Source organism: Ovis canadensis, chromosome 18 (genome assembly GCF_042477335.2).
Source record: "Ovis canadensis isolate MfBH-ARS-UI-01 breed Bighorn chromosome 18, ARS-UI_OviCan_v2, whole genome shotgun sequence".
Lineage (NCBI taxonomy): Eukaryota > Metazoa > Chordata > Mammalia > Artiodactyla > Bovidae > Ovis > Ovis canadensis.
In genome coordinates, this window is record NC_091262.1 from 65,864,510 (window position 1) to 65,890,858 (window position 26,349).

Here is a 26,349-nt window from a genome sequence, read left to right on the forward strand (position 1 = left end):
AGATTTGTAAAAGAGTAAAAGCAGCTCTCAGGAAAAATTTAAATTGTGAAACTAAAATCTGCTCTCATGTTGTTGTTCAGTGACTAAGTTGTGTCTGACTCTCATATTAGGGGGAAATATATAAATATGAAGTATCCATAAAACATGCAAAGATATAAAGAAATAAGGAAGACCATCTATCCTTTGCATCCCCATCCAAAGGTTCAGCATTGTCAATATAGAGTCCCTACAGGGCCAACAACTTAACTTATAGATAACAAATAAGAACTTATACCATTTTATTCAAGGGACTAGATCATCTGTGAATTTTGTTGTCTGTAGGGTCATGGAAACAATCCCTGTGGATACTGAGGGGCAACTGTAAAATGTTAAGAAATACAGAATGGAGTAAGAGGTTTTAGAGTGAGAAGGTCGACTGTGGATAGATAGATGGATGGATAGATGCTATATATAGATGTAGATAGGCCATATATGATAAAGAAGAATGTAACAGAGTATATTCAAAAAACAATGACTGAAAATTCACTGATGAATACCAGTAAATAATTTAAAAGCAGTTTATACATATTTAGAAAATTGAAAATTGCTAAAAGGAAAAAAAATTATAAATGCTACTTGCTGGGGTCCAGCCCTGGTGGTCCAGGGAATTCAAAGGGGAGACAGTGTTGGCGAGGAGAGATTTATTTATTTAGAAATATAAAGAGAGATTAGGAAAGAATAGTGTAGTAGGAAAATTAGTGGAGAAAAGATGTTGAATAACTTGGTTTACGCAGAAAACCAATAAAACTTCAAGACAAGGAGTTTGCACCACCTACGTAGGCCACTGGCGCCCGCTTGAATAGTGGAGGGTACTCCGCCTTGGGCTCCCTCTCGTGTGGGTCTTAGAAGCCAGGGCAAGTAAGTAGACATGGCGAGCCTCCATGCTCCAGATGGGAATTCAGCCAGAAAAGGGAGAAATGAATGACATTGGGGGGGGGGGGCAAGCGTTGGTGCCAGACCCACAACTTTATTTTCAAAAGCAGCTTATATACCCCAAGTTGTACACAAAGAAATAAGGAAATATGCAGAGTTATGCACGGGCAGCAGTCCTGACCCTTACTGAGACCAGGCTTTCTTTTTGCATACCTTCCCATATATAAAAGGTCTTAGGTGGTTTTACATCATCTTCTGGCCAGGGGGCCTGTTAACATTTTTATGGCTCTTTTCCTAGATAAATGTCTATCAACCAGAAAACTCTTTTTCCTTTGAAGTGTTTTTTTCTTAATCTGCATCACCCTCAAAGTACTAAATAAAGTTACATTGCTGTAGAACAAAGGCGCAGTGGGTTATAACAAAGAAATTACTTAAAGATCTAATGTTGCTAATACCAGGGCTACTGCCTGTTTTTTTCTATATACCAACTATATCTATAAATAAAAGATATGAAAACTTGGCAGCAAGTATTAGCTCAACAAATGAAACCCTTAATCAGTCCTATTCTAATGATTTTGACTCCTCGGAAGCCCCTACATTCCTAGGATGTGTTAAGTTTCCTATGCCTCTCATGGTCAGGAGGCCGTGAGCAATCACATGCACAGTTGTAAAAGGTCCGGACAGACCTGTCAGGTAAGTTAGAAAGCTACCAGAGGGCTTTGAGCTGAGACGCTCCTTTTTTATGCAGGAGACTGTTAGCTGGAGCTCTAAGTTAACTTTTTCCAGAAAAAGGTGGTTGGGAATAGCCTCCTGTTAAGGTCAGAGGAGTTGGTGAAAGGCCTAATACAGTAAGGTAGGCAGACTCTGGTTTTGGGGGTAGATGCTCGAGAATTTCCAGGGGGACCCCTGAGGCTCGATCCCGCCTTTGCATATGCTAAGCCTCCTTCCTCATGACCTTTGCCACGGGCGGGACTCCTCGTGCTGGCTCCCAGCAGCTACTAGAAAAAGAAAAATGACTTCCTGTATGCCAGTGATAGAGTGACAATTGACAACTTCTTAGTAAGTTAGAAGCCAGATAATAATTACAACAGGAAGAATATAGCATTTCCTATAGATATATAGTATGGTAATTTTTAATTTTTTTAAATTAAGTTTTAAACCTATTTAAGGCTAATTTTGAGTTATATGTAATGTTACTGATTTATTTAACCTGAATGTCAAGTTACAACTAAACTTTAGTTCTTTCTCAAGATTCCAGAGTTTGGGAAAGGCAAGATGCATAGCCCTGATTATATGTACTGCTGTCTATATATACAGCAAGGCAAGCAAGTTATAATTTATTTCAATTATCTAATTTATATTATTAGTATTTTATTTTGCCTCATCAAAATTTCTTAAAATTCTATTTATAGTTGAAGTAAAATAAACAGCTACCAAGTACTTACCCTTTTTTAGGTCCTATATACAGAGAAAAGGCCTTTGATGTTTGGGAGAAAAAATGAATTTGATACATAGGGGAAAATGTAATGCAGTCAGATAAGTATTTCAAGAAAATCATATTATTGGGTATTTTGGGTAGAAAAAAATGGAAGCTCTTCCTTAAAAAATAAGCTATAATTTGAAGGAATTCTATATGCAAAATTTCTAGACAAAGGTATCAAACACATATACATACTAAGAAAGGGAACTTGAATGAGCATGACAGTATTGGGACGTGAAATTATTTTAATATAATTAAGGTTGAGTTTCAAGTGGAAAATGTGGTAAGAGATTAATTAAAGTGGTCTATAACTTCCAGATCATGAAGGATACTCTAAGATATGAAAAATATATTGGTACTTACTCTAAGTGAAAAAGAGCACTATATAATGGATGTTGAAATAAAAATGACAGAATTAAAAATTTGTCTTTTACATCTATTACTCTTGGAGTAATAAGAAATGCAGTAGGGAAAGGATACCATTAAGAAACGTCACAAAAATCCAAGAAGGAAATTAAACAGATATAGATTAATATTCTTTCTATTCATAGGTGTCCATTTTAATCAGCTATCTTTAAAATAATCTCCAGTATGCAGAGTTTTAGTTTGCTCATTGAAAAATTTTACATGATTTCCTCTTTAGACCCATTAACTCTTATCTATTCTAATACTCTTTATTTCTGTATATTCCTGGTCTTACCCAATTTTGGTTTGGTCTCATTTTTGTCTCAACTTATTTATATAATTTTTGTTTTTGGCTACAAGTTTATTTACTTTCCTAGGTTTTGATTTGTATAACACTTTAGTGTTAGTTGCTCAGTCATGTCCGACCCTGGGAACCCCGTGGACTGTAGCCCGCCAGGCTCCTGTATCCAAGGTATTCTCCAGGAAAGAAAACTGGAGTGGGTAGCCATTCCCTTCTCCAGGGGATCTTCTTGGCCCCCAGGAACTGAACCTGGGTCTCCATACTGCAAGCAGATTCTTTACCATCTGAGTCACCAGGGAAGTCCCATAACACTTTAAGAAATACATTTTCCTGAGTACTTACAGCCCACACATGGCTAACGACATAAATTTGCTATTGTGGATTATTCTATTGCACATCAGGCTCTCTGAATTCCATGGACTGAGTCCATCATTTATGTATTTTATGTATCTGCATTAAAGAAGGTCCCACAGTGATGAAGAAATGGGAGAACTGGGGAGTTAAAATTGAGGGATGACTTATAAGGCCATTAGAACACAGTAGTTAGAGAGTAGGGGATCCAGGTGATTCCTAATCCTCTAGGTTTGGTCATATAGATGATGTTGATTTCACACTCTGAAACAGAACATGTAGACTACAGTTGAAGAGTTTTGAAATCTACATTTGATCTGATTAATTTCAAGGTACATAGCAGGTGATAGAGAGGTCGAGATATAATTCAGATATCAATGATGTTCTAGGAATACTCAGAATATAGTTGGTAGTTGAAGTCACTGAAGTGAATGAGATTTCCTGGGATGTATATGAGAAAAAATACAAAAAAGAAGCACAAAGAGAAGAAAAAGGAGAGAAGAGGACAAGAGTAAAGAAGATAGTTTGAGAAAAGAGAAAAACAATTTTTTAAAAAGTAGAAAATAACTGGTACCACGTGCAAAATCTTGGAATCAACAGCTTTCAAAAGGCTAGAGAAATTTATGAACTCGATATACACATTTGCAACAAAATTTATTACTATATTCAAGCATTTATCCCTACAGAAAAGAAACAAAAAAAACAGCAGAGTAGGAATGTGAGGAGAGCCAATGGGTTAAAAATACTGATGTCACAGAAGGAAAGAAAAAGATCTAAAAAGAAGCATCATATATATCACTCCAGAAATACCAGATCAGAAAAATTTTGAAAGTCATTTTTTGCATTTCACAATGAGGATATCACAGTGTTCTTGACAAAAGAAAAATAGTTTTTGAATAAAAGAAGTAAATAGATTTCATCTGGTTGAGAGTATCTAGAATATGATCACATCTCTCAAGGAGTTAAAAACATAAAGGGGAAAAATGAGTAATATCAGAATTAAAGAAGTGCTTATATCCACATGGTTTTTGTTTGACTATTTACATGCGCTTTCTCAAAATCATTTAAAAAGGAAGACATTGGAAGAGTTTCGAAAGATGAATGATATCAATCTGTAGAGATATCTAATGGGATATTTTCACCTGTCTTAAATATGTGCTTTAAATACACTTTCTTGGAACATTAAAGGAAATCAAAATTTATCATTTCTGTTTGTATAAACTATATAAAGTAATTAGTTTCCTTTCTACTCAATCCTCCATGGGCAAAGGGAATTAAAGTAGATAAAAACTTTAAATTATTTGAAGTTTAAGTAAGTAATTACAAATTTGCTATGAATGAGCTGTTTCAAATTAGAACGACACAGATGCTATTGTTCTATTTAAGAAGCTATGTTCTCTGCAGAGAGCAGGTCATAGGCTTCTATACAAAATTTTTAGCCTTAGATCCTGCTGTCTTAGCATAAAAAGGTCAGTGGTGGGAAAAGAGGAGGGTTCTAGTGTTAAGAAATCATTTAACTGGCTTTTGATTTGACGCATAGAAACTAAAGTGCTCATAAAAATACAAGTAGCTAAATACAATAATAAATACTCTCGATGGACGTGAGTCTAAGTGAACTCCGGAGATGGTGATGGACAGGGAGGCCTGGCATGCTGCGATTCATGGGGTCGCAAAGAGTCGGACACAACTGAGCAACTGAACTGAACTGAGAGATAGCATTTAACTAATTCAGTAGTACACGTGTGTGTATATGTGTGCTCAGTTGTGTCTAATCTTTGTGACCCGTGGACAGTGGCCCACCAGGCTCCTTCTCTCCATGGAATTTTCCAGGTAAGAGTACTGGAGCAGGTAGCCATTTCATACTCTATAGGATCTTTCTACCCAGGGATCAAACCCACATCTCTTGCCTTGGCAGGCAGATTCTTTACTATGGTGCCATCTGGGAAGCAAAAGTATATGTACACTTAATAAAAAAGAGCCTGATATATATAGGGATTGAATATTATTTGTCTTAATGAAATAATTTTAGAATCATGAAGATGAAATGTCTTTTTTTCTATTCAATGTAAAATAGTAATTTAATATTTCATCAGTTCAGTTCAGTCCCTCAGTCCTGTCTGACTCTTTGCGACTCCACAGACTGCAGCACACCAGGCTTCCCTGTCCATCAGCAACCCTTGGAGTTTGCTCAAACTCATGTCCATCGAGTCGGTGATGCCATCCAACCATCTCATCCTCTGTTGTCCCCTTCTCCTGCTTTCAATCTTTCCCAGTATCAGGGTCTTTTCCAATGAAACATTTCTAGGGTATGGATTTCAATTATGTAGGTAAACATATTTAGGGATTACACACTTTGTGCAATATATTTAGTGAGGTATCTTGATGAGGGTATATTTTGCATAAAATATATAGGAATAAATGGTTCTTCAGTGATTTAAATGTTTATTTAGGGATTACACACTTTGTGCAATATATTTAGTGAGGTATCTTGATGAGGGTATATTTTGCATAAAATATATAGGAATAAATGGTTCTTCAGTGATTTAAATGTTTATTTACTTCTTTGGAGGTGTAGGGTAGGTAATTTACAAATTTGAATAGTGAAAATCAGATACAGAGAGAATTAAAATAATGCTGAAGGCAATAATCACTATAGGCATCCAGAGAAGGGAATGATTATTGTAAGAAAAAGGTTCTTGAAGTGTGTAGCATGTATTCCCTATACATTGAGACATTATCACATGAACGAACATTCAAAGTGTACCTGATGCCACAGGAACACACAAATGGTCATATACTTTGTAAAAAGTTAAGTAAAAAAAGTTAACTACACTCTTCTATACATCAAAAGCATAGAAACCTAAACTATTAGGTTTATTTATTAAACATTTATTTAATAAATACTCAACTAAGTATTTATTAAATACCATTGAAATAGTTATTACTAGGCAATATATAACTGGAGAAGGAAATGGCAACCCACTCCAGTGGGTTCTTGCCTGGAGAATCCCAGGGACGGGGGAGCCTGGTGGGCTGCCATCTATGGGGTCGCACAGAGTCAGACATGACTGAAGCGACTTAGCAGCAGCAGCAGCAGGCAATATATAAAGGCTGGCTTCTGAGAGTAAATTTGTTTGATTTTAGATTTTATTCTTGGTATCTTTTAGCTAATTAATTACATGCTTTGTGCTTGAACTGTTATAAGCCGAGAGAGAGACCATTGGTGTTTCAGTAGTTCTTTTGACTTTCTGAAAATTTCTTCCTTCTAAAAGTCATCAGTGATTCATAGTTCTAAATTGATACTATCCAGTGGCCACACACAGAAATATGACTTCACAATCAAATGTAACAGCCTTTATTTGCTTTATTTGTTTATGTAGTCACGGCATACTGACGCTTCTGGTTTCTTTTTAATTAAGTAATTAAATGAGCTGAATGGGACAACTAGAAACAAAATATCTGACCTATTTAATTTTATTTTAATGTGCATATTTCAACAAGATTTTTCAGTATAATGTGACAGATTCAGTTTTGCTAATCACCAGTAGATGCTGTGCTCCAAAGATTAAACAGATACAGTAGTTTAAATAAAAATAACTGAATTAATTCAGGTGAAATAAGGATAATTTCTAGCTATTAACCTCATATTTCTACAAAAACAATATGGTCCCCTGTGTAAAAATTTTAGTGGGAATTTGAATAACCCTTATTAAATGTGTATTATTGTCACTTACCTAAATGCATTTATTTTTAAAAGATGCTAAAATAGGGCTCATTTTCTATAAAGTATGAGTATGAAGATAAGAAACTATGTAGTAGTAGTAAAAAGAATGCAATATTTTCTTAAAATTTTGAAATGTGATTTTTTAGGTATAAGACAATGAAGGAGGCTCACATTTTTTCTCCTCAAATGGGTGGAATTTCACTTGAAGTCTGTCAGTATGTAGTTTTAAGAATATCACACAACTCTGATTTTCAAGGGGGTTTTGTCTCGAAAAATAGAAAGAAATATAAACTGTAGCCTATAATTATTAGGAAAGAAGTGTGAGAGTAAAGTTCACATGACTGAAAATACAAAATAAGCAAAGCATTTAGTAAACTAAACCAGCCACTACTTTAACATGGATTTTAACATTGAGTTTTTGACTACAGTTGAATAATAAAATCAATCAACATTATTATACAGGTATTGATATTAATCATTAGTTTTGATTAGTAAAAATTGATCCGTTTAGTCAAAAAAATGAGTTGTGCCAGGCAGCAGAGGAATCAAATTTTATTTCTAGTGGATACAGACTGGGGATTCTTACTGAAAACAATCAAGTGTTTCTGGTTTACCTTCTTGGTATATTCTTAGAACAGTAACAAGATAGTGTAAGCCTTTGGCTTCCCTGGATAGTTTGATTTTAGGTTAGAATCGGTTTCTGAAAATGGTGTCATGAAAGGCAGGGGAGGTTAATATATTGCGGCAAATTTCTCTATGAGTGAATTTCCCTCTGCTGCTATTACATTCTTCAATACCTTAAACCTCATATTCTCTGATATTTAATTATTGTAAACTCGTTTCTGTTTTGAAGTAATATTCAAACATTATTAAAGAAAACCTTCCATGCTCATTGACTTCCTGATGCTTATGTGATATTAGTGCTAAAAAGTAATACATTATAACCAATGGTCACATAATGTGTCCAATACCTCTTAGAGTGTGGTCTTTCTGCTCAGAAATCACTAACTCAACTCCATAATATTAAAAATACATTCATTCAAATGTTGTTGGCCCTAAAACTGTCATAGGAAGTAACTGCTAATGGTTGCAGTTATAGCTTTGTCCATAAAAGTAACAATAAAAAGCGTTTTGATAAAGAAAAACATTTCAAAAAATAATCAAGTGGCATTTTAGGTGGAATGGATTACAGCATTGTTTAGTATCTATAATATTTTGAGCTGAATAGTATGCATTATACCATAGTGTTATATAAACAAAAATTAATTATAATTCCTTGGGGAACATCATTCTAAAATGGTCGTTGCCATTTGTATTCTTGATATGAAGAAGGCAAAACTTTATAAAACTGCTCATAAGTCAGTTTCCTCTGAGATTAAGTAGCTACTTTAATACTGTATGCTAATGCTTCAGTCACAGAAGAATACAGAGAAGAACTTACAAAAAAGATCTTCATGACCCAGAAAATCACGATGGTGTGATCACTCATCTAAGGCCAGACATCCTGGAATGTGAAGTCAAGTGGACCTTAGAAAGCATCACTACGAACAAAGCTAGTGGAGGTGATGGAATTCCAGTTGAGCTATTTCAAACCCTGAAAGATGATGCTGTGAAAGTTCTGCACTCAATGTGCCAGCAAATTTGGAAAACTCAGCAGTGGTCACAGGACTGGAACAGGTCAGTTTTCATTCCAATCCCAAAGAAGGCAATGCCAAAGAATGCTCAAACTACTGCAAAATTGCGCTCATCTCACACGCTAGTAAAGTGATGCTTAAAATTCTCCAAGCCAGGCTTTAGCAATATGTGAACTGGGGACTTCCAGATGTTCAAGCTGGTTTTAGAAAAGGCAGAGGAACCAGAGATCAAATTGCCAACATCTGTTGGATCATGGAAAAAGCAAGAGAGTTCCAGAAAAACATCTATTTCTGCTTTATTGACTGTGTCAAAGCCTTTGACTGTGTGGATCACAATCAACTGTGGAAAATTCTGAAAGAGATGGGAATACCAGACCATCTGACCTGCCTCTTGAGAAACCTGTATGCAGATCAGGAAGCAACAGTTAGAACTGGATGTGGAACAACACACTGGTTCCAAATAGGAAAAGGAATACATCAAGGCTGTATATTGTCACCCTGCTTATTTAACTTGTATGCAGAGTACATCATGACAAACGCTGGGATGGAGGAAGCACAAGCTGGAATCAAGATTGCCGGTAGAAATATCAATCACCTCAGTTTTGCAAATGACACCACCCTTATGGCAGAAAGTGAAGAAGAACTAAAGAGCCTCTTGATAAAAGTGAAAGAAGAGTGAAAAAGTTGGCTTAAAGTTCAGCATTCAGAAAACTAAGATCATGGCACCCGGTCTCATCACCTCATGGCAGATAGACGGTGAAACAGTGGAAACAGTGGCTGACTTTATTTTGGGGGGCTCCAAAATTACTGCAGATGGTGATTTCAGCCATGAAATTAAAAGACCCTTACTCCTTGGAAGGAAAGTTATGACCCACCTAGACAGCATATTAAAAAGCAGAGACATTACTTTGCCAACAAAGGTCCATCTAGTCAAGGCTATGGTTTCTCCAGTGGTCATGTATGGATGTGAGTGTTGGACTATAAAGAAAGCTGTGCGCTGAAGAATTGATGCTTTTGAACTGTGGTGTTGGAGAAGACTCTTGAGAGTCCCTTGGACTGCAAAGAGATCCAATCAGTCCATCCTAAAGGAGATCAGTTGTGGGTGTTCATTGGAAGGACTAATGTTGAAGCTGAAACTCCAATACTTTGACCACCTGATGTGAAGAGCTGACTCATTTGAAAAGACCCTGATGATGGGAAAGATTGAAGGTGGGAGAGGAAGGGGATGACAGAGGATGAGATGGTTAGATGGCATCATCAACTCAATGGACATGGGTTTGAGTGGACTCCAGGAGTTGGTGATGGACAGGGAGACCTGGTGTACTGTGATTCATGGCGTCGCAAAGATTCGGACATGACTGAGCGACTGAACTGAACTGAATGCGTCAGCCATGTCTGACTCTTTGAAACCCTGTGGACTGTAGCCCACCAGGCTCCTCCCTCCATGGGATTTTCCAGGCAAGACTACTGGAGTGGGTTGCCATTTTCTCTTGCAGGGGATATTCCTGAACTAGGATTTGAACCTGTGTCTTTTGCATCACCTGCATTGGCAGGCCCGTTCTTTACCACTACCACCACTGAGGAAGCTCTATCTACTTTAATATTTCTCCTAAAATATTATTGGACTTCCCTGATGGTTCAGAGGGTATAGCTCCTGCCTGCAGTGTGGGAGACCTGGGTTTGATCCACCAGTTGGGAACATCACCCTGGAGACGGAAATGGCAACCCACTCCAGTACTCTTGCCTGGAAAATTCTATGAATGGAGGAGCCTGGTAAGCCACAGTCCATGCGACTGCAGAGTCACCCATGACTGAGCAACTTCACTTCTAAAGTATTATTATCTTGATCCAATTGTGGTTATGTAAACTTCGAAAATAAAGTCATGTATTTCTTTTGTATTAGTGTCTATATGTTATTGTTGGCATGAAGTAGTAAATAATCAGCACGAAACTGAATTGGATTTTGGTACTCAGTGAAATTATTGTTCCTCTTATAAAAGTTTTCATTACAAAGATACAATCTATACACAGTTAATATGTAGCATTATTAGCAAAATAGCTGTTCTTGTTTTCTCTAATTCCTGGAAGGACTACAATTTCTGTGAACAGTAATCCTTTTTGCAAATGAATTACTGTGATATCCTAAAGGGTATGCATCAATGCCTTTCTTATTAACCAATTAATCATTCATTTTCCAAACACTTTTAAAGCATCACCTTTGTGCCAAGCACTGTGATAAATACTGGTGGAACAGAAAAGAACAGAGTTGAGAAAAATCTCTTGTAACTAATTTACTTACAGTTGGAAAGCTGAGTTAAGAAGGGTGTCTACTAGACAGATAGTTCTGTTATTGTTGTTTTCAGTCACTAAGTCATATCCAACTCTTTGAGACCCCATGAACTGCAGCATGCCAGGCTTCCCTGTCCTTCAGCATCTCCCTGAGTTTGCTTAAAATCATGTCCGTTAACTCAGTGATGCCATCCAACCATCTCATCCTCTGTCATCCCCTTCTCCTCTTACCCTCAATCTTTCCCAGCATCAGGGTCTTTTCCAAAGAGTCGACTGTTTGCATCAGGTGGCCAAAGTATTGGAGCTTCAACTTCTGTATCAATACTTCCAATGAATATTCGGGGTTCATTTCCTTTAGGATTGACTGGTTTGATCTCCTTGCTGTCCAAGGGACCCTCAAGAGTTTTCTCTAGCATCAGAGTAAGAAAGTATCAATTATCTGGCACTCAGCTTTCTCACATTTATATATGACCACTGGAAAAATCCTAGCTTTAACTTTACAGATTTTTGTCGGCAAACTGATGTCTCATATAGTTCAGTTCAGTGCAGTCACTCAGTCTGACTCTTTGCAACCCCATGAATCGCAGCACGCCAGGCCTCCTTGTCCATCACCAGCTCCCGGAATTCACTCAGACTCACATCCATCGAGTCAGTGATGCCATCCAGCCATCTCATCCTCTGTCATCCCCTTCTCCTCCTGCCGCCAATCCCTCCCAGCATCAGAGTCTTTTCCAATGAGTCAACACTTTGCATGATGTGGCCAAGGTACTGGAGTTTCAGCTTTAGCATCATTCCCTCCAAAGAAATCCCAGGGCTGATCTCCTTCAGAATGGACTGGCTGGATATCCTTGCAGTCCAAGGGACTCTCAAGAGTCTTCTCCAACACCACAGTTCAAAAGCATCAATTCTTTGGTGCTCAGCCTTCTTCACAGTCCAACTCTCACATCCATACATGACCATAGGAAAAACCATAGCCTTGACTAGATGGACCTTAGTTGGCAAAGTAATGTCTCTGCTTCTGAATATACTATCTAGGTTGGTCATAACTTTTCTTCCAAGGAGTAAGTGTCTTTAAATTTCATGGCTGCAATCACCATCTGCAGTGATTTTGGAGCCCAGAAAAATAAAGTCTGACACTGTTTCCACTGTTTCCCCATTTATTTGCCATGAAGTGATGGGACCGGATACCATGATCTTAGTTTTCTGAATTTGAGCTTTAAGCCAACTTTTTCACTCTCCTCTTTCACTGTCATCAAGAGGCTTTTTAGTTCCTCTTTACTTTCTGCCATAAGGGTGGTGTCATCTGCATATCTGAGGTTATTGATATTACTCCCGGCAGTCTTGATTCCAGCTTGTATTTCTTCCAGTCCAGCGTTCCTCATGATGTACTCTGCATAGAAGTTAAATAAGCAGGGTGACAATATACAGCCTTGAGGTACTCCTTTTCCTATTTGGAACCAGTCTGTTGTTCCATGTCCAGTCCTAACTGTTGCTTCCTGACGTGCATACAGACTTCTCAAGAGGCAGGTCAGGTGGTCTGATATTCCCATCTCTTTCAGAATTTTCCAGTTTATTGTGTTCCACATAGTCAAAGGCTTTGGCATAGTCACTAAAGCAGAAATAGATGTTTTTCTGGAACTCTCTTGCTTTTTCCATGATCCAGCAGATGTTGGCAATCTGATCTCTGGTTCCTCTGCCTTTTCTAAAACCAGCTTGAACATCAGGGAGTTCACAGTTCACGTATTGCTGAAGCCTGGCTTGGAGAATTTTGAGCATTACTTTACTAGCACGTGAAATGAGTGCAATAGTGCGGTAGTTTGAGCATTCTTTGGCATTGCCTTTCTTTGGGATTGGAATGAAAACTGACCTTTTCCAGTCCTGTGGCCACTGCTGAGTTTTCCAAATTTGCTGGCATATTGAGTGCAGCACTTTTACAGCATCATCTTTCAGGATTTGAAATAGCTCAACTGGAATTCCATCACCTCCACTAGCATTGTTCAAAGTGATGCTTTCTACGAACAAATTATATAAGTTTAAGTATAACTCATATAGTTTTATACTTAAATCTCAAGCCAATAATTATTTTCCTCTAGTATTATTTGTGGCATAGATGAGAGGAAACAAAGAGATTTCATGCTCTTGAGTTGGATCAGCATTAGACCACTGCAAACAGCAGGAGTATGGGAATGCATCAAAAGCTGAAAATCGCAGCCTATTATAAATAGAAAATAGCAATGAAAAGACAGCTCTTGGCAAAGAATAAGAAAGCACTTAGTTTCAAAGAGGACTGATAGCAAGATCAAACCCATCTTATCTGGAAATTAAGGAGCACCAGCCATCCAGGCTTCACTAAGCCTATTAGTATGCCTGTTTCAATCCCAACATTCAAGCCTACAGTTAACATTTTTATTAAGTCACAAGATAAATACCTAACTCATCAATCTTCCTTTAGATATAATAACTTTATCTCCTAACTCTTCCCATTTTCTTTTGCTTCTGTCTTTTCAAGGGTTCCAACTTTGAACTCTTATCAGTTGCCAACAATAATGATTTTTCAGAATTAAGTTGAACATGTCTGCTGTAGAATGCTGAGCTTCCATTTCCATAAAGTAACTTTTAGTGATCCCAAGTGAAACTTGTATTGGCTCCCAGGTGTCCACATTATGGGCCACAAGCCAGTCAGAGAAAGCATCAATCTATCAAGGAGATACAACTTCCACTGGACTAGCACCACCACTGCACTTGTGTTATGCTCCAGCCACCTCCTGGTGATTCTCCTTGCTATACTGCCCACTCATGTCACAGTGGTTGTCTGCTATTTGTTTTAAAAAATATTTTAGTAAACTCTACAGGTATTACTTTATAAAGCAATTCCTGAGAAACAACTCTGAGAGTATGAAATCTTAAAGACTGGAAGCTTTGTATGTGTGTGAAGTTTTATAATGAATGAGATTTATTTGATTTCAGTTTCTTTCAGATAAACATTTAGCTAAAGCCATCTCTCAATTTTGAATAATTTTGAGGCCGTCTCTCAAAATTATTGGTATATTAATAAATAGGATCTAATTTTCAAGCTAAATAGCACCATGAACATTATACATTTCAGAAATTATATTTGTCATTTTTCATGTTAAAATATTTTTAAAAACCTTATCAAACCAACTATTGAAATGCACCTATGTATAGTATCCTAAATATTCATGAAATTTATAATGATTAGGTAAAACATAGACCATATTTTTATTATAAAATATTTTAATTTATATTCTAGGAAATAAGAGTAGGTACAACTTCCCCACTGCTACATATGCAGAGAGGAAGTTTTAAACATAGGAGTTTATATTATGTTTTGCTTTCTCATTTGTACAATGCTTCTTCCCTGGTAAATTCTATGGATAGAGGAGCCTGGTGAGCTACTAGTCACAAGTCAGATACAACTTAGTGACTAAACCACCATCAGTTCAGTTCAGTCACTCAGTAGTGTCTGACTCTTTGCAACCCCATGAATCGCAGCACGCCAGGCCTCCTTGTCCATCACCAGCTCCTGGAGTTCACTCAGATTCCCATCCATCGAGTCAGTGATGCCATCCAGCCGTCTCATCCTCTATCATCCCCTTCTCCTCCTGCCTCCAATCCCTCCCAGCATCAGAGTCTTTTCCAATGAGTCAACTCTTCGCATGAGGTGGCCAAAGTACTGGAGTTTCAGCTTTAGCATCATTCCTTCCCAAGAAATCCCAGGGCTGATCTTCTTCAGAATGGACTGGTTGGATCTCCTTGTAGTCCAAGGGACTCTCAAGAGTCTTCTCCAACACCACAGTTCAAAAGCATCAATTCTTCGGTGCTCAGCCTTCTTCACAGTCCAACTCTCACATCTATACATGACCACAGGAAAAACCATAGCTTTGAATAGATGGATAAATTGTATTTTTCAGGGTTATTGATTATATGATATATGTCAATTATTATTTGTCTTCCATAGCAATCTTTAAATGCTAATAATTATATCAGGAGTTTTGAACAGTGAATATGAGTACTCTTGTACATTTTTTTTCAATAATGTTTATTTCTAATTATCACAGATCTATATAAGTAAAAGAAATAGTGCAATAGGTTATACTCAGGAACTGTTCAACATAATACAGGTGTTCACAAATGATGGTGTGGGATTTCAGATTAGAACATATATAGTATCAAAAATAAGTTAAAATTAAATTTAAAAATTGAATCAAATTTAAAATATTAAATCTAATTAAAATTTGGATTAAAATTAATTTGGGGGGGCTCCAAAATCACTGCAGATGGTGACTGAAGCCATGAAATTAAAAGATGCTTACTCCTTGGAAGGAAAGTTATGACCAAACTAGATAGTATGTTCAAAAGCAGAGACATTACTTTGCCAACTAAGGTCCATCTAGTCAAGGCTATGTTTTTCCTGTGGTCATGTATGGATCTGAGAGTTGGACTGTGAAGAAGGCTGAGCACCGAAGAATTGATGCTTTTGAACTGTGGTGTTGGAGAAGACTCTTGAGAGTCCCTTGGTCTGCAAGGAGGTCCAACGAGTCCATTCTGAAGAAGATCAGCCCTGGGATTTCTTTGGAAGGAATGATGCTAAAGCTGAAACTCCAGTACTTTGGCCACCTCATGTGAAGAGTTGACTCATTGGAAAAGACTCTAATGCTGGGAGGGATTGCGGGCAGGAGGAGAAGGGGACGACAGAGGATGAGATGGCTGGATGGCATCACGGACTCGATGGACTGAGTCAGAGTGAACTCCGGGAGATGGTGATGGACAGGGAGGCCTGGCGTGCTGCGATTCATGAGGTCGCAAAGAGTCGGACACGACTGAGCGAATGAACTGAACTGAACTGAATGTTCAATGTCAAGAAGAGTGAATATGGTAAACAGCCTTTTCATTTAAGTTGTTGTTGTTGTTGGGGCTTCCCTGATAGCTCAGACAGTAAAGAATCTGCATGCAATGCAGGAGACCAGGGTTCAACGCCTGGGTCAGGAAGATCCCCTGGAGAAGGAAATGGCTACCCATTCCAGTTGCTGTTTAGATGCTAAGTCATGTCTCACTGTTTGTGACCCCAAGGACTGTAGCCTGCCAGGCTCCTCTGTCCATGAGATTTTCCAGGCAAGAATACTGGAGTGGGTTGCCATTTCCTTCTCCAGGAGATCTTCCAAACCAAGGGATCAAATCCACATATCCTGTGTTGGCAAAGGGATTCTTTACCACTGAACCAACATGGAAACTTTATTCACTTGAGTAGATAATTTTAATGAACTATGCTTTAGATCTGTAATAGAACTGCAGTACTACAGAGGTAAAATATCTAACTTTTATATAAGAATGAAGTAATGCTTTCTTAGGAAGATAATAGTTAAGACGAGACTTGAAGGAAAGTTAGGGATTAACTTGACAAGGGTTGAGAGTATATGTGGAGAAGAATTCAGAATCATTAAGGTACAGAAACATGTATGAATTTCAAGTCAACGAGGAAAGAGAGAAGGGATAGAAGGTCAGTAATGACTGAATTATATGAAACAAATATAATGGAACAGAAGGCCAGAGAGTTAGACACGGTACAGACCTTGCAGCACTCTGTAAACGTTAAGTATTTTGAAACACATTTAAGGGTAATGGAAGTCTCTGACTCCCATTAAGTAAGAAACTGATATGATGATTTGTCTTTGATTAAGGTCACTCTGACTATAGAGTGAGGAATGGACTGGAGATCATTCAACCAAGGAAAGAGACACTATTGATCTGAGACATGGGAATGGAGAAATAGAACCGGAAATAAGAAAGCATAATATAAAATCAGCCAGTCTTGCTGACTAATTTAATGGGGAAAGGCAGAGAAAAATGCTGAAGAAATAGCAATAATGTTCAGGTCTGTGGCTTTAACAACTAGGAAATTGTCAATACCATTTTAATAAGAAAAAAAAAAAAAAAGTAAAGGTCTGAGACCAAGAGGATTTAATTATTGTTGGACATGCTGAGTTTGAAACCTCTTTCAGACCTCGTGCTAGAGATATCTAATAGGCAACCTGTAGGGGTTTCTAGCTCAGAAGTGGATGGACTAGAGATATGGATTTGTTGATCTCTGCAATGCTACACATGCATAGCAATTAAAGATCTGGGAATAGACTTTGTGTAATTGCATAGTTAAAATCACAGGATAATTTAAGAGTGATTAAAAATTTAAGAATTGTACACTGAGTTGGTTACATCTGTTGGGCTTTAGCAAAGTGAGAGCAAGCAGAATGTCACAAATTTAGTTTCCTGAGAGAACTCAATTAGGAAACACCTAGTCATATTAGGATTCTGCTCCTGGAGGTCTGTGGCAGACAATTAACAACCATTGAATATTCATGAGCACTTCCACAGTTCTCAGCCAACTTGTAGTTGGGGCCATATGATTGGATTCTGGCAGGAGCCCAGCTGTACAATCATGAAAACACTTTCCATATGAGAGGAGTTTTTGCAAAGGATTGTAAAGAAATAAAGATTAAGGCCTATAAATGAACATTCTATATTATAACAAGCATTCTTTTATCATTATTATAAGGCAGTGGCCAATACTGACCGATCCTTGGGAAGGTGAGTTCATGGGGACTATGTATAGTAAGAGGGAGATAGAGGTGTTGGTAGACAGTCCCTGGATTTCATCAAGAGTCTTGCAGGATCAAGTATAACTGAGTATTAGTATCTTTCTCATACTGGGCATGGGAATCCTCTGGTGTTTGGTTTTAGTTCATAATAAAATGTGATATTTGCATGAATATATGTGAGGACATACACTTGCATGGTTCCCATACACATGGCCAGGAAAACATCAACACAACATATAAAAACCCATGTTTAGTTCACCCTGAAATCAATATATCAACAGTTCTCCACTGCTCAAATATTTCACAGTTCACTTTACAGAAAAATTTACCTCCTCCCCAGAAATTTACCCATTGTCTAAAAGGAAAACACAAAGGTAACTACTCTAAATATTGCATGTGAGTGCAACCTATTAGAAGTCACCAATATCATTGACATCCATCCTCATTTTTCATCGAGGGGACTTTGCTTCAGGCGCAAGAATGTGTAGTACTAGAGTGAAAAATCTAGGTGTTTTAATAGTCTTTTTTCCTTCACATTGATGGACTGAGTTATCTGACTGGTGATATATGGAGAGCTGTACAGGCTCTGTTAACCCCATAAAGCCAAGTTAACAGCTGGCTGGGGTCACTGTATTAAAATATGTATATATATTTGTCCACTGATCTGCCATAATTCTCTTACTGTATTATCCTACTGACTTGTAAAACAGGCATCACTATTCTTTCATATGTCTGCCTGGCAAAGCACTATTTAGGACACCACACTGTCCCCACATAGTTCCAATTGTCTTCAATTTGGGGTCTTGTTTTTCTAAGCGTTTCTTTGTTTTTGCAAGTCTTTCAGCGGTATAGTTTTTTTCCTGTTCCCTATTCTTACCCTGGCTGCAATGGGCATGTGTGTGCGCTAAATCCCTTCAGTCATGTCTGACACTTCATGGACTGTAGCCTACCAGGCTTCTCTGCCCATGGGATTCTCTAGGCAAGAATACTGGAGTGGATTGCCATGTTCTTCTCCAAGGCATCTTCCTGATACAGGGATCAAACCCATGTGTCTTGCATCTCCTACACTGGCAGGTGCTTTTTTTTTTTTTTTAAACCCCTAGTGCCACTTTGGAAGCCCCAACTGCTAAGTACTCAATTATTTCCTTCAAGCTGTGTATCTTGTTGATGATGCTTTTCCACCCCTTCAGTGAAATTGGGAAGGCTGGAGAGTGCTGGGCTAGAGATAAATTACCTCCTTAAGCCAGAGTGTGTTTCCAGAATTGAGCTCTGGCAAAGTCCTTTCTCCTAGAGACTAGGTTTGTCTTATGGGGGATGCTTTTTCTACGCTTCATAGTAGTTCCTCTTCTTCTCTGTCTCTGAAAGAGCAGAGGATTTTCTTGGGTCCTAAAATTGAGAACCTGGTCAGTTTCCTTGAAGGGAAGCTCATGAACATTTTGGGAATATCTGAGACTGTTCCCCTCAGAAATTTCTCCCTCTCTATTCCACACTCTGTTTCTAGCAGTTCATCACAATGGCCATTTAATGTTTCCACCAGTATTATATTGATCCTGCAGTTTCTGCTTCTGGTGATTGGACCTACCTTGCTCTATCATTCTGGATGCACTTGTCTTTCCAGCTTTTAAAGCAAATGCATGTCCTGAGATCTTGGAGTCCAAGAAAAACAATTGACTCTCAGTTTGTGTAGCTTTATCTTGTTCTAAGAACAAAAGAGATGAGATCAAGCACTTTGCTCATTGGAGCTGAACCTGTATAATTTACTATTTTTCTTCCTCATCTTTACATATGCCACTTTGTGGTGGTTTGGCTGGACAATGATGAGGTTTAAGTCATTAGAGGAATAAGTCATTAGAGGTTTTGAAAAAGAAATGGTTATTACCTGGAAGTTGTGGACTATGAGATTGACAGCGCTTAAAATTTACAGATCTGCATCATCTGAGGAGCCTTCAAAATATATCAGTATCTGTGTTCTACCCCAGGAGATTCTAATTGAATAGGTTTGTGGTGGGACCCAGACATCAATGCATTTTAATATCTTTCGAGGTTATGGTAATATCTAACCAGGTTGTGAACCACTGCCATAACAGAACTTAAAAGATCATCTCTAGAAAAAATTTATGATATGGCTTAGAGGTTTTCCTAGTGAGATGGCAGGGAAAGAGTTTTTGATAAACCCCATTTGAGAATTTGAACACTTTTGCTGCAAAATATTTGAAACTATATATACATCAAAGCCTTTGACTGTATGGATCACAACAAACTGGAAAATTCTTAAAGAAATGGGAATATCAGACCACCTTATCTGCCTCCTAAGAAATCTGTATGCAGGTCAAGAAGCAACAGTTAGAACCAGACATGGGACAATGGACTAATTCAAAACTGGGAAAGGAGTACGTCAAGGCTGTATATTGCCATCCTGCTTATTTAACTTATATGCAGAGTACATTAGGTGAAATGCCAGGCTGGATGAAGCACAAGCTAAAATCAAGATTGCTGGGAGAAATATCAGTAACCTCAAATATGCAGATGACACCACCCTTATGGCAGAAAGTGAAGATGAACTAAAGAGCCTCTTGATGAAAGGGAAAGAGGAGAGTGAAAAAGTTGGCTTAAAACTCAGCATTCAAAAGATGAAGTCCACGGTATCTGGTCCCATTACTCCATGGGAAATAGATGGGGAGACAATGGAAACAGTGACAGACTTTATTTTCTTGGGCTCCAAAATCACTGCAGATGGTGATTGCAGCCATGAAATTAAAAGACGCTTGCTCCTTGGAAGGAAAGTTATGACAAACCTAGCCTGCATATTAAAAACTAGAGACATTAATTTGCCGAAAATGGCCCATCTAGTCAAAGCTATGGTTTTTCCAGTAATCAGGTTTGGATGTGAGAGTTGAACCATAAAGAAAGCTGAGCACCAGAGAATTGATGCTTTTGAACTGTGGTGTTGGAGAAGACTCCTGAGAATCCCTTGGACTGCAAGGAGATCCAACCAGTCATTCATAAAGGAAATCAGTCCTGAATATTCATTGGAAGGACTGATGCTGAAGCTGAAGCTCCAATACCTTGGCCACCTGATGTGAAGAACTGACTCATTGGAAAAGACTCTGATGCTGGGAAGGATTCAAGGCAGAAGGAGAAGGGGATGACAGAGGATGAGATGGTTGGATGGCATCACTGACTCCATGGACATGAGTTTGAGCAAGCTCCAGGAGTTGGTGATGGACAGGAAAGTTTGGTGTGCTGCAGTCCATGGGGTTGCAAAGAGTCAACCCAACTGAGCGACTGAACTGCACTCAATATATAATACAGAAAACAATGTTGGGGCAAGGTATTCAAGATTGAGGGTGTTAACTGTATCCCTCCGGGCATCCATGATGCTTATACTATCTTCTAATGTAAAGAGTTGACTCATTGGAAAAGATTCTGATGCTGGGAGGGATTGGGGGCAGGAGGAGAAGGGGATGACAGAGGATGAGATGGCTGGATGGCATCACCGACGGACATGAGTCTGAGTGAACTCCGAGTGTTGGTGATGGACAGGGAGGCCTGGCGTGCTGCGATTCATGGGGTCGAAAAAGAGTCGGACACAACTGAGTGACTGAAATGAACTGAACTGAACTGAACTGAATAAATGTTTCCTTGCTCACAAGCCAAAGTGTACTCTTTTTGGTAACAGAGAGAACTAGTTCAAGGGGTTTAAAACTGACCCAAGTTTAAAACTGACCAAGGGCACATATTCTATATGTATATGTGATTTTATTTTTCAAATAGGACTTGAACTAATTGTTCTCTTTCAAGCATTGTAAAAGGCCCAGGTAGAAAAAGCATTAGCCAAACATAATGATGCATAAGTTCAATATATACTGTGTTAGGGACCATGAGGAATGATATGTAAATTGAAGTCCTACATGAGCAGATGTTAGGAGTGCCCGTGTGGACCTTGCTGATCTATCTGGGGCAGAACACTAGAGCAAAGCAATAAGAACCACTGACTATGTCCCTAGAGTTACTTTGAATTAAGCATTAATTTCTAGCTTCAATTGCCAGAATCATGGTTCCACTTCAATTTTCATGAAGTTAATCTGACGTATCTGTGAGATTTCATGTGTATCCAAAAAATGTATCCTCTTATTTGATATAATTTAAAGAGTTTGTTTCTTACACTCAAATATGGCTCATTAAGTTATGTAAGGAGTCATATAATTTAGTCAAATGTAGCACAGTACTCTTGCCTGGAAAATTCCATGGACAGAGGAGCCTGGCAAGCTACAGTCCATGGGGTTGCTAAGAATCGGATACGACTGAGCGTCTTCACTTTCACTTTTCACTTCCATGCATTGGAGAAGGAAATGGCAACCCACTTCAGTGTTCTTGCCTGGAGAATCCCAGGGATGGGGGAGCCTGATGGGCTGCCATCTATGGGGTCGCACAGAGTCGGACACGACTGAAGCGACTTAGCATCAGCAGCAGCAGCAGCACAGGATTATTTTAACCTATGTTTAAATCTCAGGCTCAGCCAAGTCTAGGTCTCCCATTTAATTAAAAAAAAAAAACAAACAAAACAGGCATGCCTCGTTTTATTGCATTTCACTTTACTGCACTTCAGAGATACTGTGTTTGTGGCAACCTGGGTCAAGCATGTCTATTGGCTCCATTTTCCCTACACTATTTGCACTCTTCTTGTCTCTGTCACATTTTGGTAATTCTCACAATATTTCAAAAAAAATTATTGTTACATTTGCAATGGTACCTGTGATCAGTCATCTTTGATGTTACAACTACAAAATGATTATTATTCCCTGGAAGGTCAGGTGCTGGTTAGCATTTTCAGCAAGGGAATATCTTTAATTATTTTACATTTTTAACATAATGATATAACACACTTAACAGGGTAAACATAACTTTTATATGTACTAGGAAACCAAAAAAATTGTGTGACTCACTGCAATGTGACATTTGCTTTATTGCAGTGGTCAGGAACTGGCAATATCTCTGAGGTATGCTTGTATTAGGGGGGTAGTAGTGATAATTGCTAAGTCCAGATCCTTTTTTGGGGGATTTATTGCTGGAGTTCTTTAAACTGGAGCCCTATTCCAGGAACTTTCATCATGTTTGTAATATGAGAAAAGATTAAAAATAAAGAGATAAAGATCTTAACCATGAAAAAAAAACTGATTCCTGAAATAAATTTCTTTTTGTAAATGTAGAAAGAATCACATTTTTTCTTTAGGAATTTAAGGTGGGATCCAAGAAGACTAAATCACTTTATTTCATGCTATTTTTCTTTTTCTTGATTTTTGAAAGATTAAATTTTTCTAATAAGGGTTTGTTTTTTGTGTTTTTTGGCTGAGAGAATCTCTGTAGTTGACCATAACAAGGTAGCATCGGAGAATTGACTAGGAAGAACTTCATTGGAGGAGCATGAGTATTAACATGTTCCTCATAAGATGGCTTGGAGAAGGAAATGGCAACCCACTCCAGCGTTTTTGCCTGGAGAATCCCAGGGATGGGGGAGCCTGGTGGGCTGCCATCTATGGGGTCTCACAGAGTCGGACATGACTGAACTGACTTAACAGCAGCAGCAGCAGCATAAGATGGCTACAGAAGTGCAGAAGTGAACCAAATTTCAGTTAATATAAGCACCAAAAGGAGCTTGATTACCACGGAATGAGAGTTATATATAGTATTGAAGGAGTCTGGGAGAGACGTTCCAATCAGATTTCTTAATAAATGTTTCATTGGACTCAAGGATGAGCCCAAATATTGTACAGAAGTCTTACATAATTAAGAGATCTGTGTAAATTCTTTGGATTATAAACAAATGAAAATCTTTGGTTTCCATAAGGATTTATCCTATTTGAGGCATTTTGCTTCACTCATTATTATTTGTGTGTGTGTGTATGTGTGTGTGTGTGTGTGTGTGTGTGTGTGATTTAATTCACATACCATAGTACTCCTCTGGAGAAGGAAATGGCAACCCACTCTAGTACTCTTGCCAGGAAAATTCCATGGACAGAGGAGCCTGGTGGGTGACACAGTTCATGAGGTTGCAAACAGTTGGGCATGACTGAGCAACTGAGCACACATACCAGGCATCATAGTTCTCACATTTAAATTGTAAATCATAATGCTTTTTAGCATATTCATGAAGGTGTACCACCATCACCAATGTCTAATTACTGAGTATTTTCATCACCCCCACAATAAATCTCATTCTATTAACAAGTAACTCCTCATTCATCCTTTTCTCCAGTTCCTGGCAACCACTTATCCACTGTTTGTTCCTATAGATTTGTCTCTTTTAGGTATTTCATATAAGTGGAATAATTTACTATTTGTCCTCTTGTGTCTGGCTTATTCTGCTTTTTATAAGGATTATTTATGTTGTAGTATATCAACACATTATTTCTTTTTTTGTGGTGAATATAGTCCACTGTATGGTGTATTAATTTCCTAAGACTGCTGTAATGAAGTACCATAGATTGGGTTGATCAAAAGAACAGAAATGTACTGTCTCATAGTTCTAGAGGCTAGGTGTATGAAATCAATGTATTAGCAGAGCTATGCTCCCTCTAAGACTCTGGGTAGAATCTTTCTTTGCATCTGGAAGTGTCTGCAGGTACTTGACTTCCCTTGGCTTGTATTTCCATCCTGCCAAACAATGCCTGTGTCATCACACGGACTTCCTGTGTGTCTGATTTTAGAGGGTACTTCCCTTTTCTAATAAAGACACCAGTTATTAGGCCCTAATATTATATTAGGGCCTCATGATGATCTCATCTTTACTTGATAAAATATGCAAACACTCTATTTAAAAAGTTCACATCCTCAGAAAAGTTTGATTATGATTTCAACATATCTTTTGAAAGATACAATTCAACCTATAATATACAGGCATCCACATTTCCTTAATCAATTCATTAGCTGAAGGGCACTGGGTTGTTAAGTTCTTGTTTATTGTGAATCATCCTGCTATGAGTATTTATGTACAAGTTTTTACATGGACATGTTTTAATTTGGTGTATACCTAGTACCTGGTGGCTCAGATGGTAAAGAATCTGCCTGCATTTCAGGAGACCTGGGTTCAGTCCCTGGGTCAGGAAGATACTCTGGAGATGGGAATGATTACCCACTCCAGTATTCTTGCCTGGAAAATTCCATGAACAGAGGGGCCTGGCAGGCTACAGTCCATGGGGTTGCAAAGAGACAGACACAACTGAGTAACACTTTCACTTCCCTGTTTAGCACATCGACTTTAAAGTGGGATTGCTGGGTCATACAATAACTATGTTCTCTGAGTAGCTTCCGAACTGTTTTCCAACATGGCTGTAAAAGTTTTACATTTCTACTAATAATATATGAGTTCTGATTTTCTACCTCTTCGTCAACATTATTGTCTGCATTTTTATTATAGCTATCAATTGGGTGTGAAATGATATCTCATTTTGATTAGCATTTCTCTAGTCATTTGCTGTGGAGCATCTTTTCTTTTGCTGATTGGCTAAGCTTCTTTGGTGAAATGTCTATTCCAGCCCTCTCTCATTTTAAAATTTGGTTGTCTTTTGTCACTTCTTATTTAACTCACTAAGATGAGTGATTTATCTTGTTGGTGAGAGAGCTAAAACAAAAAAGTAGAGAGATCTCACTATAAAGCTTCACAACAAATGCTCTTCATCAGACATGTCTTTGAAATTTTTAGTGATGCTTCCTAATGAGTCATTTTTATTATGGGAAGAAAGGACTTGGGACAATTTATGGTTCTCTTGAAGTCCTTCCTTCCCACATTAGAGACCCAGCGTAATAGATATGTCTCTAATGAGGTCTTTGATCACGTTCACTTTTTTAAAAAAATAAAAATAAAAGAGCACTTAGTTAATGAAACATTTCCATATCATAGTCTAGATGATCATTTATTTTACACTATATTTTCTAAGGAATCAGTCTCATAAATCCATAAATGATGGATTTGGTTATTATAAGCAATCCTGAGTTAGAGATCCTCTATAACATAATTCCTTTAGTATGGGTTTCCCTTTATTCTAATATCATTGGTTTATTTTCCAGGATAGTCAGTTGCCAACATGTTTGAAGATGATTAGACAGTGTTACCTGCTTTCTTTCTTTTTGGAAGAGTGTCCTTTTTCCCTCAGCCCTGAACATTGGGAAATAATTGGATCTTGAGTTGGCTATTTTAGCTCCTTCCCCCTAATGAATACTATAATTGGCTCACATTTCTTTGATAAGACTTTTCAATCTTAAAAGTGTGTGTGTGTGTGTGTGTGTGTGTGCGCACACGCGTGCATGTATGTAGGGCTGGCTGCAGCACGGGTAGCCTGTAGGTCTTTACCTTCCTTTTTTATCTAGTACGAGTATCTTACCTAAGTAAGTATGTTTGCTCTGCCCATTAAATATTCCCTGAAATGAGTTGGCTGAGATCTATAGACTAGTGCTTCTTAAAGGGTGTTCTCCAGAACAGCTGAATCAGCATCACCTGGGGACTTATTAGAAACGCAGATTCTCAGTCTCCCTTTCAGACCTGTTAAATCAGAAGCTATGAGGTTGAGCCCAGTTGTCTGTGTTTTTCAAGCCTTCCATATGTTCTAATGCATGCTCTATTTTGAGAACTGCTAGTTTAC